Below are 13,424 nucleotides of genomic sequence, written 5' to 3' on the forward strand. Positions count from 1 at the left end.
AACCTAAGCCTCTCCACAGGCTACGTGACCATAGAATGGCGCACAGCAATGGTTATTCCGCTCCACAAAGGAGGGGCCACAAATGACCCTGGTAACTATTGCCCCATAAGCCTGACTAGCCTGGTCTGGAAGGCTTTGGAGCGCATCATCATGGATCTCAATAACAAAGACATTGGGAACCTCCAAACACTTGACCCGACCCAGTTCGGCTTTGTTAAGGGCAGTTCATGCCTACTGAACCTGATAGACTTCTTCGAGACAGTCACCAAGGCCATAGACGAGGGAAATGTGGTTCACACAGCCTACCTTGATCTCGCCAAGGCGTTCAACACCATTCCTCACTCGGGTATTATAGAAAAACTCACCAGCCTGAACATAAACCCCTATATCACAAGATGGGTTGCCAACTGGCTTACAGGCAGAACTCACACGGTAAGAATAGCGGGCTCCAGGTCCAACTCTAAACCAGTCACAAGTGGTGTCCCGCAAGGCTTAGTCCTGGGACCCCTACTGTTCGTCATATACTCAGAAGTACAGGCAAACACAGGAGGACTATGGCTAACCAAGTTTGCTGATGACTGCAAACTGGGAGCCATAACTGATTCTCCGGCTGACACGGACATCCTTCAGAAAGGCCTTACTGAGACAGACACCTGGTGTCAAAGTCATGGCTTCAAGCTAAATGCCAAAAAATGCATAGTCATCCCATTTGGGAAAAACAAAACACCCATGAATTACCAAATAGGCGGCAGCCCCCTTTACAGAAGAGGTAATAAGAGATCTGGGGACCCAGGTAGATAGTAATCTCTCCTTTGACAATCATATTGCCAAAGTACTTACGAAATCCTTCTATGTGGCCCATCAAATTACTAAAGGGTTCATAACTAGAAATAAAGAAGTTATAGTGCCCCTCTACTTGTCACTCATCAGACCCATCATAGAGTACAATGCCCCATTTGGGATGTACCTCACAAGACACTTCCAACAGCTGGAAAGACCACAAAAGCACCTCACCAAGAGGATTACTGACCTCAAACATATGTCCTATGCAGCCCGACTGAAAAAACTCCGGCTGTACTCAGTGGCATATCACTTACTCAGAGGTGATCTCTGTCTGACTTACAAAGCCATGTCCAACTCAGAATTGATGGACATGCTCCACCTAAAGAAATCTGCGAGTCACACGCTCTAGTGAGCTAAACCTTGCTACAACAATAAATAGAACATGCTGGAGGGATAGATTCCTGTCACAGAGACTCCCCATGCTCTGGAACAAAATTCCTAACTACATTAGGCAGAGCCCCTCACTAATACTCTTCAAGAGAAACCTTGACGAGTGGATGGGTAACAGAAAATACACCCCTGGGATCACTTCATTGGCTCTGCTTGACAGAGGCTCAGTTAATTAATCAATGGGGTGGCGAAAGCCGACACACTCCCTGGCTAGGCTTATAAATGCCCTCGGGCAGATAGCCTAGTACTTACCTATGAACCTATATGTATGTATATATATATATATATATATATATATATATATATATATATATATATATATATATATATATATATATATATATATATATATATATATATATATATATATATATATATATATATATATATATATATATATATATATATATATATATATATATATATATATATATATATATATATATATGTATACACACACACACACGTATATGTTTAACATATGTCCAGAACATGTAGTCATACCTCAGCACCAATAGTCTCAACCTCTTAATGCAAGGGGATGTCATGTACGTATTGCAGGTATATATGTAGACTGTTGCTACTGTAACAGGGGTTGTCTTAAAAGAAATGTTGTGTATGGGAGGTCACATCTGCTATTGACATGTACGCTATCAGTTACTGACAGACATCCTAAGGTCCTCATAGTGCAGTACCACTGATATCACAGTAATGGTCCTGTGGAATACAGCAGAGATATCACCAATAAATGTGGATAGTCTGACACACTCTGGTCAGTCCAGAGGTACACACAGAACCCCTTAGTGCAAGACACGTGGACCAAGCCTGACAATGTCGAATGTCGAACAGCCATGTAAATGGGTATATCACGTAAATACTGGAATACATATACCCACACAGTTTATGCATTCACACACTCCTGTCTGTCCTGACACATAATAACTGGTGGTGCAGAGGTCACATGGTCACATACTACCCACTAGTTAGTGACACACATCTGTACAGCATCCCACTGCTTTGTCAGAAATACATGACAGTTATGGTGGCCCGGCAGCAGTACATCTGACAAATATCTGGGCATAATATTTATTTTATTTTTATTATTTATTTTACATTTATTGACCGGGCTAGTCTAACTGGATACATGTCCATTTTCAGTAGAGGCCCGAGGAGAAAAGCTCCACTACATAAAATGCTAAAGGAATAAAGTAATATTTTAATACATTACTAAAAAGTAATTACAAAATTAAGTTATTACAAAATAAACTCATTAGAGTCATTATATCAGTGAAACACAACAAAAAGTCTGACCTAATGACAAAGGTAGTAAACATTCAGGAGAAAGTCTATGACTTCACATCACACTGGGTAAATACACTAAGCTGCTAGGCATGTAACAAAGCACTGTGCAAACTACAGGCAGACTGCCACAACACTGGCCTACATTTCTTATGGGGGAATACACATTATCTGCAAATATAGCAGGCTCTACAGGCATGTTACAGCATAGAGTAACAGACACCTGTGTGAAAGTGTATATCCACAACCAGTGTGAATGCAGCCACAGCAACATATGTTAAGCGAGCTTAGTATTACATTATATGGACTGTCTGATCAACACCATCCTCATATGTGCCACTCACAAACTAACCCTACATAAACTGGGCCACTACACAGTGTGGTCCGATGCCTGTCTGTGGTATGGGACATGTGTGTGTTTGGCCCTACAAACATGTAAGGTGATAGGGTACCATACACTGTAGCAGCATGTAACATCAGACAGAACAGGACCAAGAACAATGACATCTACCACAGTCTGTACACAGGCCAAGGTGCATTGTCACAATACTCACACTGTCGATAATCACCATATGTACACAGACTTCAGTACTGTACACACTACCACAGAATGGCCAGATTATGTCCTCAAATATAACCCCTACTATACATAACATGTCTAGCAGTCTGATATCTCACTGGCTTGTTATCAGGTATGATGTCAATAAAGAATGGTGTACTGAACATATGCACCTCTTACTGCATGACATATGTACAAAGGTTGACAGAGTTGTGGCTGGAGGCACAAACACAGGGCCAATATTGACATGTTGCTGTGATAACCTCATACATTTACTGTTGTAACAGGGTTTGTTGTGACATATGTCCTATGAGGGATATGAAGTCAGTAACTCTCATGGTTGTCACCATGTACTGAATGCAATCCTCAGACTATGCTTCTGCAGTTCTAAGATAGGTAATCTGTGAGTAACACAAGACATATAAGACTCCAAACATTGGTCAGTCTGTAGATAACCCTACAGATGGGTGTTTCCTCAAACACATAACACTGTCATGACAGGTATTAAATCATGTAGACCAGCCATACCCACACAAACCCTGTTAAACTAACAGTACTCCAAATGCAGAAGAGCAAAACTTACATTCTGTAGTCATGTCTGGAACATCCCCCTCCTGTTTGTTGGCCTGTCTCCACAGTGTATGTTGTTAGAGGTATATTGCACTGTCATCTTTGATGCCATTTGCCAAACACTGACATGAAGTCCTGCTCACAGTGAATGAAAAGGGCCAACACCCACATGATGTTCCTAGTTATAGGAGTGTGTTTCCATGCAATTGGCTATGGGAATGTTACCACAGCTGTTCCACATGCAATCAGCTAGTGAGTGACTGCAATTTGTGCACAGGCCATCAGCTGATAATGAGCATCACTTACAAAACACAAGCTGCTGCCTAAGCAAAGCAAGTGTACTTCTCCACATCCACCTGAGAGGGAGTGAGAGAGACAGACAGACACAAAGTAAGACAGGGAAGGGGTAGGAGAGCAAAAGCTAAGCATGTTTGTGTCACACACTTACCAGTACTGGGTTTCAAGCCCCTGCCTATGTATTGCTATTACATGTCTCTGCAGTTATTGCATGTGCCACAGAGCTTACATGTTGGGAAACTGTCCAAAGGTATAAATGACGGTGAGTTACATCAGCAACAGTGATAAAGGAGGGATAAGGTAGGTGTAGCACATGTGCCTGTCCACAAGAACAGGTGTTAAGGACGATACAACCACACCCTCTCAGGGATTCACACACATTATCACAGTTGGCCGGGTCAGGATTTGACTTCCTAACTAATTAGCTTGCCACACTACAGTAATAAACAGGTATCACATGCACCACAGAGGTTATCAGGCTGATATATGGGCAAAGGGTATGTCAAGGTGTCTGACATCAGAAGGCATGCTTCAGTAGGCCATTGGGAGGTGTAGTGAGTGTGAATGGCATCCAAATCATTATACTCCACACACACACACAGACACCAGTTTGGCAGTACTGACATGCATGGGTGTATTGCTTCACAGGTGTGTAGTGGGTGACTGTGCCAAAAGGCTGTACAAGGCTAGGTAAAGGGTATACCTTGGCATCAGGCCACATGACAATGGTCTGTAGTGTGGCTCAGGGGTGTAGTGTCTGGATTGGCCCACACAGGTGGGTATTGTATTCACCATCCACTCATCTGGGATACTACTGTGGGTGGCCAGTGCTGTGCAATAGTATCCCAGATGAGTGGATACTATTGTGGGTGGCCAGTGCTGTGCAATGCTTGCCATGTATGTGTTCTATATTCCATAACATGGACAGTGTCTGGGATGTGCACACGTCCCACATGCATGTACTATGACATGTGGAATTGTACCTGGGGTGTCTAGGGCATGTTGTGTAGACAGATTGTTATCATCAGATATGCCATTCCTGATCTCATGTGGTGAGAACTGGCAATGGAAACCAGGTTGACCCTGCACCTACACTGACAGCATGATACAGGTATTCACTGGTGTCAGTGGCATCTGTCTATACATGGTATGTGTATAAGGCATGGTATGTCCTTTGTGGGTTACATTTGCTGACTCTACAGTTGTTGCAGGCATCCAGTGGGGAACATAGTGAAGGAGCACTGTAGGCGCTGGGTGCCATGTCCTCTGTAGTCCACTGCAATCACACCATGGTTACTATCTGTGGGCAATATGCAGGGAATTACCAACATAGTTGCTGTTGCCTAGTCAAGTGTGTTTGTGTATGAGACATGGGTGGAATGTGTTTTCTGGGTAATACAAGGGTTGCCTATATTCTTCCCCAAGCCATGATGTTACATGTAGGGTTATGGATTGTCTACCCCAGCCTCTCTGCTGTTTGACATATGTTATTCTTGTAAGGTGGACATTGTGACATATAATAGGCCCACCATATAAGAAATATGCAAAACCCACTTCAAAATGGGTCCTGTTATTACACACTCACAGCTACCTCCACACAGGATACTAATGACAAGCACACACACACCAAGTCTCACAATTGCCATGCCTGGGATTAGAACTCTTACCTAACTAGTACATCACACAGTTATAGCATGTGCCATGGAGCTTACTGGGTTACTCTTTCCCCAAAGTGCATTTCTAAGTGAATGGCATCAGCAAGCTTGGGAAAGTAGGGCAATGGATGTTGTAATGACTGTGAATGGCTTCAAAAGCAATGATCCCTACACAGACAAACACGTAATATTTACAGTTGCCATGTCTGGGATTAGAACTCTTATCTAACTAGTACATCACACTACAGCATTACACAGTAACAGCACATGCCATGGAGCTTATTGGGCTACTCATTCCCCAAAGGTGTATTTCTAAGTGAATGGCATCAGCAGGATTGGCAAAGTAGGGCAATGGAAGTTGAAGTGACTGTGAATGGCCTCAAAAGCATTCATCCCTACACAGACACACACAGTTTTACAGTTACCATGTCTGGGATTAGAACTCCTACCTAACTAATACATTACACTACAGCATTACACAGTTATAGCACACCCCACAGAGCTTATTGGATTACTCCTTCCCCAAAGGTGTAGTTCTAAGTGAATTACATCAGCAGGCTTGGCAAAGTAGGACAATGAAAGTTGTAGTGACTGTGAATGACCTCAAAAGCATTGATTCCTACACATACATGCCATGCCTGGGTTTAGAACTCCTACATAACTAGTACATATTACTATAGCATTACACAGTTCTAGCACGTACCACAGAGTTTATAGGGTTAATCCTTCACCAAAGGTGTATTTCAAAATGAATGACATCAGCAGGCTTGCCACAGTACAGCAATGAGGAGTGCAGTGTGTGTGCATGGGCCATAAACCATTCATCTGGAAGGAGACACACAACACTCAGGCACACAAAGGTTTATATTTCACATGTACGTGTATACAACTGCTAGATGAACACTGACTTGTACAGTCATGTTACACAGTTATCACAAGCACCACAGGCACTATAGTGCTGAGGGATACCAGAGGCAAATATCTACAGTGATTGACATTTGCACATCATGTGGTTTTAGCCAATTGGATGTGTGCTGGGTGGGACAGGCCTCACGATGGGAGACTCTTTGTCACTGTCTGTCACTCTCTTCCACACATCTATGTATATGTAATTTTGGCCTGTTATAGTGTGTTGTCCTTGGATATATGTGTGCATTCCTATCCAATGTGTATGCAAAGCATGACTGGTGTGCAATGTGGAGTGTGTGCACAAACATCTGTGATTGTCAGATGTGTATAATCCACTGTTGTTGCCAGACATGGGCTTCATTTTGTATGTGCAGGAGCATGCCCAGTATGACATTTCAGTATTTTGTTGTCAGACATGGGCTTTGTTTCTCTAAGTGTGGGAGCATGCCTAGTATGACCTTCTGTATTGCATGTGTGAATCCATTCCAGATAGGTTGCACTCCAGTGCAGGCTTTTGTGTTGTACACCTACAGCTAGCAACCTGTTTCTGCAGGATATCTGTAGATTGGTTGACAATATAGGGTGAAAATGGGCAAAGGACAGTGGGTTACTGTCGGTAATTGTGTCTGTGCTGCTTAGCAGACATAGTCAAACATATGTACTGTTTTACACTGTTATGTTTTATGTCATCAACTACTGTCAGGTATACATATTTGCGTGCAGTAATTTCCTGAGGAACACAGGGTGAATGCAGCTGCATCCAGTATTGTGGTCTGCAGCCTACATATTCTTGCACAATCATGGCATTCTGGACGGGAAGCTGCTGACCCTTGCTGATGGGTCTGTGTAAATGGCTCAGCACCTTGGCACAGTGGTGGCTGAGGATCCCATGCTTGTACATCCACCGACGTTACAGTATGACCATATCCTGCTGTGACCATACACTCACAGCTGTAGAGATTCACACAAGTTACCCATATGCAGGGGTTATATTTCTGGACATTGCCCATTCACACTGTGGTTTACAAGCAGGTTTATAGCCACCCATTCCTGTGTTTGCAGGCAGGGATAGTATGTGCACAAGGTTGAGTTTCAGACTTCACACACTCCATGGCATCCATGCTCTTACCCCCCTCCCCCCATTATTCTATCCTCTTGCAAACATTAAGCAAACATTATCTGATAAGTTCCGTATAGTTATCACTTCATCCCAGCAGCAATTTGGTGTTGGTCCACAGTTCATGTACTAGGACATGGTGGACATGTTACTGGGATTTGCTGACATGGCCTTGCATTTGGGTTCTGTGGACTGTGTTGTGTTATTTGGGAGTCCATGACATAACATACATTGGCAGTATGGGTGAGACACAGGCCTTTGGCAGAGGATTGCAGGGCATTTGGTAGTGATGCAGGCCAGCTGTAGCAGGCCGTTGCATTGTGTCATGCCTACAGTCCCAGACTGCAAGCCACTATATTCCCCTGGGGTGACAGGGTAGGTGTGCAAGATGTTAATGTCAATACTTTCTGTCATTATTGAGCCAATGGTGTGGATGCTGGCAGGGTGCTGCTTACAGCTAGTGACACACCTTCATGGGACACCTCTTCAGCATGCTGCATTCTGTGGCTATTTCCATACAGAGGTGGGAGTCATATTGTACTCATTCCCAACAGCAGAGATAAGGCATGTGAGGTACCTGTGGGTGATGGTGGGGTGAGCTGGGTGCATGTGTGCTATGGATGCTACTTGCATCTGACTCATAGATATACGTGAGGCATTCCACTTATGCTGGCTTGTGCAGGGACATCAGCAGTTTCTCAATACTTCATACCTGTGACCTTTGTGGTCTGCCAGTGTTTGTCCAGACAACATCGGTATTCCATACTACAAACCCAACTAATGTGCTGCTAACCTGTATGTACAATTCCAAAGGTGTGTCCATTTGACAGTAACATATTATACACTGTCTATATGAGGTACTTCCACCTGTGTACTGTATATATGTCTGAGCCCACATTCATGCCATGTCCATCTTTCAGATGGTGAGAGATATTACGTCCGGCGAGAACAATAAAAAACACGTATATGCAAATTCTTGTGTCAACAGCAAAACTATAGCAAGGTACCCAAAAACAACAGGAGGAAACAAGATAGGCTCCAGGTTATAAAGCTTTAATCTGGCACAAGTGCTTTCACATCTGCTTCTTCAGGTGCATAAAAACAAACTGAAACTAGTCATATTTTTAAACATTGCTGAATGCATCACATGACAACAATACAGCACATGTCTATATACACTCCATTACTATAAAATATTAAAGCTATATGTTAACCACAAAATAACTAAATATTCAAAGAAAATCATAAAAATATAATCATAAAATGTTTCTTATATACTTTGTGCACTGTAAAAACATTGTTGAAATACATATTCTTAAAAACAACTACTTCACCTACGTAGAGGTTTGGCCTTTAACTTTGGTCTCAATGGTATTTGTTCATTGAGACCATGTCTCATGTCAGCTCTGAATAAGACTATCCATCTAGCTTCCAGTTCCTCAGTTCTATTACATGTCCCCCCCTTTTACTCACAAAACTCCTAGCAATGGCCATAAACTTAAATTTATGTTGGCTGTTAGTATTCACAACATGTTTGGCCAGGACATTACACCTGCTTTGTTTGCCTATGTGATAAATGTGTTCTGTAACCCTCTCCTTGAGTGTACAGTCTGTTTTCCTAATATAAAATTTCTTGCATACTACACAGTGAGCAAGATACACTATATGCTGTGTATCACATGTAGCTTGTACTTTAAATTTATACAGCCAGTCCTGATCTGGATGTAAAAATTCATTGCTTATATTTATATACCCACAGTATGAACATTTGCAACAAGGCTTAGTCCCCATACCACCCATAGGTGTTTTCTCTTCTCTGGGTGCACATAAGTGTCTCTTCAAAGAATTTTGATTTCTGAACAAAAATTTAGGTTCATTCTCTATCCATTTTGTAACAAACAGGGAAGGCAGTAGTCGAGTAAGATGCTGAACTGTATTTTATTAAGCGCTTTTCATTTGCTTAAATAAAAGCAAACTTCTTCAGATAAAATACACCAGAGACAAAGTGGCTTATTTAAAGACTAAAACAAAGTCATGTGACAAGAGGCTCCAATCGTGACACACTAGCTACTTAAAAAGCTCCCTCCCTTAAGAACTAGTTACCATGGTGACTTAATACATACTAATGCATTCTAATAAATATAGACCCTACAAGCTTATTTATGCTAAAAAAATTACTGCTAAAAAACAGCAATTAAATACTTCACGCTGACATATGTACAAATATTCAAACTAATAATTAAAGCAACTAAAAATAAAACTTGCAAAATTAGTATAAAATGGATACATAATTTTACTTAATACTCTATGCTTACATATAGTACTATCCTCATCTTTGTAAGCTCTTTAGCTTCAAAATACAACTTATAGAGCAGGTCGTATTTATGCCTGGAAAATTATACGCATTTAAATAGATTTGCCAGAACAACTCTAATTCTTCTAAATGTAAGAACAAAGGACGACCTCTGATGTCAAGAGGTGCTTGGTCAATAACTTTATATTTAAACTTATGTTCCTTATGTGTTGAAATATGTTTCGCTAAGGCATGAATCTACAAAAATTACATGATTCACACTTGTGCATACCTGTAATTTTAGGGATACTTCTAGGATGTTGTTCCAGCAGGTTTTTCAAGTTTTTGCCCCTTCTGAAGATGACGCTAGGGGAATTACCCAACTTGCTAAACAACATGGGGTTATTCCTAAATAGATCCCAATTTTTCTGTATTATTTTAACTACAAGTTGGCTATCTAAACTAAATGTAGTAATAATGCGCAAATGAAAATCAACTTCTTCCCCTATGTTGTTGCACTCCTATGTTCATTTTTGTAGATTCATTGATGTCGGTAATTCGTTTTATATTAATAGCATTTAGTATAAATTGAAAAAAAGATTTAACTGTAATTCTAAGTATGTTGTCTACTTAGCTAAGTGTCAATGTTGCACAGCATTCTACATTGGCAAAATGGAGTGAAGACTCCATGATCGTATCTACGAACATCAATATGCCATCACTAGAGGCAAAACAGAAAATGCCTTAGAAAAACATATTTCAACAAATAAGGAACATAAGTTTAAATATAAAGTTATTGACCAAGCATCGCTTGACATCAGAGGTGGTCCTTTGTCTTTACATTTAGAAGAATTAGAGTTGTTTTGGCAAATCCATTTAAATGCGTATAATTTTCCAAGCATAACTGAGACCTGCTCTTTAAGTTGTATTTTGAAGCTAAAGAGCTTACAAAGATGAGGATAGTACTATATATAAGCATAGAGTATTAAGTAAAATTATGTATCCATTTTATACTAATTTTGCAAGTTTTATTTTTAGTTGTATTAATTATTAGTTTGAATATTTGTATAATATGTCAGCGTGAAGTATTTAATTGCTGATTTTTTAGCAGTAATTTTTTTTAGCATAAATAAGCTTGTAGGATCTACATTTATTAGAATGCATTAGTATGTATTAAGTCACCGTGGTAACTAGTTCTTAAGGGAGGGAGCTTTTTAAGTAGCTAGTGTGTCACGATTGGAGCTTCTTGTCACATGAGTTTGTTTTAGTCTTTAAATAAGGCACTTTGTCTCTGGTATATTTTATCTGAAGAAGTTTGCTTTTATTTAAGCAAACAAAAAGCGCTTAATAAAATACAGTTCAGTATCTTACTCGACTAATGCCTTCCCTGTTTGTTATTTTTATTCAGTTTGTGTGGCCGCCTGTGCTTCTTTAGTTTTTTATCGCGTCAGGAACAGTTAGTAGTCTGAGTTTGTTTTCACAAGCACATAATCCAACTCCTACAGGGGCAGATAAAAGTGATGTCAATACCATATTGGAAATGATCTCTTTTAAGATACAGTCTCTCTCTTCGCGTTTGGATCAACTAGACCAATTTCAATGAAAAGTTTGTGAGACTTATGCATGAAAAAATCTCCCTACATCTGGTAACAGTATTGGCAATTACTAGGCAAGTAACCAGCAGAGTTCTGTGGCTTCTGTAGGTCGTGGAAATCAGGAGAATTTGAGAGCAGTCAGTGAAAGGGCAAGCATGACAAATGCACTTCCGCCCATTACTGGAAGTACACCTATCACAGACTTAGTACCGAATGGTAACTCTCATGGTTCGTTTTTTCAGCGGCTCCATTAACCGAACAGAATTCTTCACAGTCACGGCTTGATGCTTCACCACAGTTTGATCCTGGTGTTACCTCAGGGCTTATTAGCTTACCTCTGTTGTCTTCTTGGCTCATAGGGGGTTTCACATTCTGTGGCGATGCACTTGTGGACGTTGAAGGTGGACCGACTGGAGGTATCGTTTCCACTTTAAATTTGGCTACTAGATTAAAGACTCTAGACAATAAACTGATTAAATTAAAGAAACTACAATTAGAAATATCTTATTTTCATGAATGCCTTCAACAGAAAGTGATTTCAAAAGGCTTACGCTGTCACCAGTATCCTACAGGCCTGGTGGCAGATTCATTATTCCATAAGGACCTTTTGGCTTTGTTTAACAGGCAAGGCTTTGAATTATTGGAACTGATGGTCAGGCACTACAATATTTGGGTTGGAAATTTGTCTAAAGAAGTCACTGACTTAGACCTTAGTATAAAAGCTGACACAGAGTTTATGCATTACAAATTTGAATATAGTAGGATCTTTTCGAGCATAGACCAATATATGCTCAAATTAAAAGCTAATAAAGTAAAAAAAAACTTCAACAAGATCGTACCGCATACGATCGTGGTTCAGCTTTCCCTGTACCCTCTTCAGCCCATGTGTGGCAACAAACTAGTCATGATGGTAGAGTGTTATCTGAGGGAGTTCCACACAACTTTAATAACAATGATAATCATGTAAAGGAAACCTGTAATAGTGGGCATAAAGGAGTTGTAGATGCAAACACTGCCCCCGTGGAGGTTTGCAGAAGTGAAAGACTACAGAATTCCTCACAGGAGGGCAACAGTACTTCATATGATAATCAAAATTTTCAGCAGGCCTATCCATCAGGGGCCAAACTGAAACAGAGGAACCCACATCAGAACACCAAAAACAATTACAAATTCAACAAACGGAAGCGATAATGGATGCCAACATCATTAATAACATGGGTCCAGTGATTATCACAAACAGGACTGGGGATTTTAAGGTCTTTAATTATTCCACAGTAAACATTAGTCTTGATACTGTGGAATTCCTTGTCAAGGGTTACACATTTGATCCTGGTCAACACTTGAACTTGGTACACTGAGACTTTCACCCGTAAATTGAATTTCAACTTAATGATGGGTGACGCAATTGGTGACCTTGTAGATAATAAGTTCTATATACCGAGTGTGTATAATCTGCCCCATTCACCCTCTACTACATGTTTTTGAACATATATGTGAATTGGATATCAGACACATGGCAAATGATGGTCATAATAGGAAGACTAAATATAACACTAGTAGATGTGAGTGGGAGAATTTTAATCTCTTTAAATCTCAGGATATTCGTGTCTGCAAACCTGATAAAGGTGGGGGATTGGCAATAATGGACAACATAGACTATGTGCAATGTATGAAAAAGGTTTTGGATAGTGGTGCATACCAACTAAGTTCACATAGTGAGGTCAATAGGGCTTACCAACAGATTAAAAGTCTAATAAATGATCTGTTTATAGACGGTAGGATCGACTTAAATATTTACAACTATATGATTTTGTGTTATCCTAGGATTACAATTTTCTTTGGAATCCCAAAAATCCATAAAAATCTGGTGGACCCTCCTATGAGACCTTTGGTCGAT

Source organism: Protopterus annectens, chromosome 1.part1, assembly GCF_019279795.1.
Source record: "Protopterus annectens isolate FY-2018-M chromosome 1.part1, PAN1.0, whole genome shotgun sequence".
Classification (NCBI taxonomy): Eukaryota; Metazoa; Chordata; order Ceratodontiformes; family Protopteridae; genus Protopterus; species Protopterus annectens.